The 5,288-nt window shown below is 32.5% G+C and overlaps 1 long non-coding RNA gene across 1 annotated transcript; it reads left to right on the top strand.

The window, feature by feature from the left end:
- The first annotated feature begins 2,379 nt into the window (after nucleotides 1-2,379).
- LOC126881614 (uncharacterized) lies at nucleotides 2,380-4,910 on the top strand. Its single transcript, XR_007696933.1, has 4 exons — nucleotides 2,380-2,723; nucleotides 2,782-3,084; nucleotides 3,506-3,644; nucleotides 4,518-4,910. It is a non-coding gene; the product is annotated as an uncharacterized LOC126881614 (long non-coding RNA).
- Nucleotides 4,911-5,288: the final 378 nt, after the last annotated feature.

The following is a 5,288-nucleotide window of genomic DNA, read 5'->3' as shown; positions in this document are numbered from 1 at the left end:
GGTTTATCTAGCTTTGTCGATGCGCGCTCTTATCTCTTGCTTGTTGATCCATTCTTCAATTATTATGGTGCCGAGGAAGTTGTAGTGCCTCACTTTTTCTACAGGGGTTTGGTTGATCTAGGGAGGTGATCGTAAATTGGGTCCCGGCAGGTAGCAGAATAAATTAAAAAATTTTACCCTTTTGTCAATGAGTAAATTCGGTCCCAACCATCTTAATTGCTAAGGGTTTTACAATACTTGGATACTTAATTGATTTCGTAGAAAGAAGTAATTAGGAGTATTACGGATGGAAATTCCCGACATTTTGGCCTCCCATAAATTTGCAATATTTCCTATTTTAATTCATTTTTGTTGTGAATTCGAATTGACCTAAATTTATGTCGACTTTGAAAAAGGTATCCATGAAGCTGCAGAACAAGTTTGGCCTTTAGCAGTATGCAGTGTCATATAGAAACAAAGTTTGGGACCCAATTTACTCGTTATTTTTGGCGTAATCTTTCTTGGGACCGAATTTACGTATTCCCATCTAGAGTTGACCTTCTGTTATCTTTTTCTTGCTAATGACCATGAGCTTTGTGTTCTGTACGTTTATATTGAGTTCACATGAAACAGGACATTGTTCAGAAGACTTTGTAGTACGTGATCCTGGCCCAACGTCAAAGTTGGCATTGCTTAGCGGTGCAATAATGTGGTTCTAATATAGCCTTCTCTGGAACTGTGTCCATACATTTTACTTGATGTTTCGGTCACTAGATTAACACATCTTTCAATTGCCTGTATATGGCATGGGAAAGCATCTATACCTACTCATAACAGACTTGAAGTAATTGCTCACATACTGTTTTATCTTTAATTAGTCAATATTCTTAACAGTGGAGGAGGAGTGAGTGTACTTTTGTTCGATATGATAATTTCGTAATACTCTGTCGATTCAAAGTTTAGGTTTGGTGGTTTAAAGATTCTGATAGAGTCACTTTCAGATATTGCTTGCTTTGCCTTCATGATTGCACGCCTGTTGCCCAGCTCTCTTCATCAGTTACCATAGCCAAACGTAAATTTTCGGGATGGGCAAAGTAAGCATTTCGTTGTAAAACAGGATCAACAACTTGAAGAAGTTCTTTTGGTAAGTACCTTGTAGATTCAGTGATTTTGTAAACATGTCTAGGCTTTTCTGTGAATTTGTGGTTTATTGTTATGGCAAACCACATAGGTATATAACACTTCAGAATGAATGTGACAATCTCTCTCAGATATTCAGAAGGACTTGACACACGCAAAACTCGGTTTGCAGTAGTAAGCCATCTTTAATGTGACATTGGGCCAGGATAGCGTACTAAATAATCTTCTGAACAATGTCGTAACTTGATGACTTCTGACATCTCAAGCAACAATTGGTCGTTGCTAAGATTACGCTTGACAACTTTTGGAATCTCACAATCACTAGGATTAAAATGAACAACTCGTAGTCTTTCACAATCAGGTAGGGCCTTTCCAATCGGCGCGGAATATCCTATTGGGATTGTTATATTTCCATCTAAGTGTTGGAAAAGGTGGCGGAATGACAGTTCGTTGTAATGAAGAAGACAAATACTCCATTGTGGAGATCTTTTCACATGTATCTCTATTTGTGGCTGCACGTGCTTCCCTGGAATTCGTCACTTTCGCCTCGCCTCTCGAAAGTCTGCTGTTTTGACAAAACTGCGCGACCAAATTCCACTTGAATATCAAAGTTTATTTTATATATTTGGATTTTAAATTATATTGTTGTAATCGAATTAATCTAAAATATCTCTAAAAATCGTATGATTAAAATGTACTAAACAGTCAAACTTTGAAATTTTGCAAAAACTACTTAATTTTACCCCTTTTTGTATTATGTTGCGCAACCGGAACATATATGAAACAAATATACAGGGTGTAACGAAAATACAGGTCATAAATTTAATCACATATTCTGGGATCAAAAATAGTTCGATTGAACCTAACTTACCTTAGTACAAATTTGCACATAAAAAAAGGTGCAGCCCTTTGAAGTTACAAAATGAAAATCGATTTTTTCGAATATATCGAAAACTATTAGAGATTTTTTATTGAAAATGGACATGTGGCATTTTTATTGCATTATTATTTTAAGAAAAAATTATAGTGAAATTTAGACACCCCATAAAAATTTTATGGGGGTTTTGTTCTTTTATCCCCCCCAAACTTTTGTGTACGTTGCAATTTAATTATTATTGTAGTAGCATTAGTTAAACACACTCTTTTAAAAACTTTTTTGCCTCTCAGTACTTTTTCGAAAAGTCAGTTTTTATCGAGATATTTTGAATATTTGTCAATCCACCACATATTTGTATGTGGTTAAGTACGATTATGGAGACTTACAGCCGGTTTCCGAAACGTTATTCAAATCTTCGATCATCTAATCGAGCTGTTAGATTTGATCAACTGTTAACCAGTCACCAGTTTCTCAAACGTCGATCATCTTAAAATTATATGATCGTAGAAAATCGATTATCTGACATACGATTGGTATCGATACTGTCACAATCGGCTGTCATCCTTCAAAATTTCATTTTATAACCAAAAAATTTCAATCCATAGTAAATAACTACATAATTTATAAAATTAAAAAATATATTAAAAATGAGCAATACCAACGGAAATCCTCCACGCAAAAATTATACTGAGAGAGAGAAACGTTTGCTGTTGGAAATAATTGGAAAGTAAGTACGAAATTGTCTAACTTCTAGAACAAATTTCTAATTGTATTTTTGTTTTCAGATTAGATTTGTTTTCATATTATAATTGAAAACAAATGTACCAATGGTATGTCCACCAACCAAAACAATGAAACCTGGGAAAAAATAGCGCTGAATTTCCCAGAACTCCCAAGCAGCTGAACACTGCATATTTTATATATTATACTTAAAAAGGGTCACTCACCAAAAAGTAGCAGAGGAAAATGTTAAGTGTATAAAACTTTCGGTTGATTTAGAGCTATATGGATTAATTACATTGCAGATTCAAAAATATAATGAGCAGAAGGTTTTGGACCAGTTGAAGAGAGACCAAACTGTGGACAAAGTAGGTATACTTAAATTTAAAGCCCTTAACACCAGGTCAGTCGAATTACACTATTTCTGAGTGGAATATTTTTATAAAAATATAATCCAATGAAACTAATTTCATGATGGGAACTAACCTAGTGTTGAGACAATGAAGTTTAATATTTGAGGGTGTTAACGACAAAGAGGTGTAAGTCATATTTGCGAAATGATGGAAGTGTTGCTTTATAACTTTGATAAATAGACATTTTTTCATCAGGAAAAGTGGTGTAAGTATTTACAGTAAAAACTTACACACCACTTTTTCTCTGAAGAGGTCTATGTATATAATATCAAGATTATAAAATAGGGCTTACATCGTTTCAACAATATGACGTACACCACTTTGATTTTAACCCATTCATTTCTTAATCAGTAATGAACTAATGAATTGTTTTCAGAAAGACATACTTGCAACAGGTGGTGGCACATTTAGGCCTCGTCTCACAGATGTAGGGACACAAATGTGGGGTTTGATTGGCAATCAAATCCAACCTTTACCCAACAGATGTGACAGTGCATCTGGTTTCTTCACATCTGGTGAGTCCTTATTTTATTAATTTATTTAAATAAAGGTAACTAATTTTAAATTTATTTATATATATAAAGCCTGATCAATATTTCCAATATTATCTGAACAATAACCTGTATATGGTCTTGATCTGTACAAAACTTCTGAATTAGAACGTTTTTTTGTTCAGCACGTTATCCACAAATGTATAGAGTGACCATTAGTTTAACTATTTAAAACTATTATCTGATATGGTTTATGTATTCTATGGATGTAGCAATAGAAAGAAGCTACCTTCTGTTAAAAAGGATGATTAGAAGAGGGAGGTATGGTATAGTCGGTCTAGTAGGTTTTCTAAAGATAAATTTAAGTTTATCCATTGTTTCTAAAGTATGTACATCAGGATGTAAGTTTTTGAGTGAATCTAGAATGTTTTTGGCATCTGAAAGATTTCCATTTAAAATAGATATTGTATCCTACAGTTCTAAGCCAATTTAAGATTTTTTGAAAGGTATTATTGTTTAAAGTTTGATTGTTAAAGATATTATTTATTTCTATGTTGATCAATAATAAATCTGATAACAAGGGTGATAAGCGGTTACCCATAGCCAGACCTTGTGCCTATCTATAGACATCATTAAACAAAAAAAAGATCTTTTGTAAACCAAATTTAAGGAAACTCAAAATATGAGAATTAATATCTATAAATAATATTAATATGAATTAATTATTATAATTATTTATTCCAATTCTAAATTAAGGTAGATTATTAACTTAGCTATTAAGATAGCTAAAGTAGATAAATAAAAGTAACTACCTACCTAATTCGAGAAAGATTTTTTTTATAAAGAAAATACTATCTGGTACATCTAAAACAATTGAATTTTTTTTTATTTTTATAGTTGCACAAGATAGTCAAGTGGAAGTAGATTACCTACAATTAGAAGACACATAGCAGACATCCAATGTACCCTCTATTTCCACTGTGCTGCTCAGTACACCGACAACAACTGCTGTCCTGCCCAAGAAGACAGCCAAGATGTCTCAGGCTCTTTCAAAAAATAAAAAATTAAAAGATGTAGGGAGCGAAACCCTTAAACATATCTTTTACAAAAAAAAAATTGAAACAGCAAGACTAGAAAAAAGAAGTAAGATAGTATTTTTCAACAAGAAAAAAAGAAATTTTAGAAGTAGAGCTTCAAATAAAAAAATTCGAACTCGATAAATTATTAGGTAATAGTGGTTAGGTATGTACCTAATAAAGTAATTTTAAATAAAAATTGTAATTTCTTTAAATAATAAAATTAATAAAAAAATGTGTTTTTCAAAGTTTATTTACCCACCTGTTAGAATGAGTTATTACCTACTAGCTTCGTCCTCTGCTTCTTTGTCTTAATGCATTCCACAATTCTTCATTTGTTATGGTGTTGGGCCAATACATCTTCAGAATATTTTGTGAGAATCTATTTACAAAAACTTTTCCTTGCATTTCCTTCTGATATTGTTCATGTCTCACTCCCATATTCCCATATAGTAGTATTGATTTGATGATATTATTAAATGTGTTTTGGCTAATTTATGTTGAGATAATATGATATGAGAGGATTTCAAATGCCTGTTGTCTGTTATTCTTTTTCCTATTCTATGTTTAATGTTTGCCTGGACTCCACCTT

The sequence above is a fragment of the Diabrotica virgifera genome, chromosome 3 (assembly GCF_917563875.1).
Source record: "Diabrotica virgifera virgifera chromosome 3, PGI_DIABVI_V3a".
In the NCBI taxonomy this organism is placed as follows: Eukaryota; Metazoa; Arthropoda; class Insecta; order Coleoptera; family Chrysomelidae; genus Diabrotica; species Diabrotica virgifera.
Note: the sequence above shows the minus strand (reverse complement) of the source record. Positions and strands in the feature narration are given on the sequence as shown.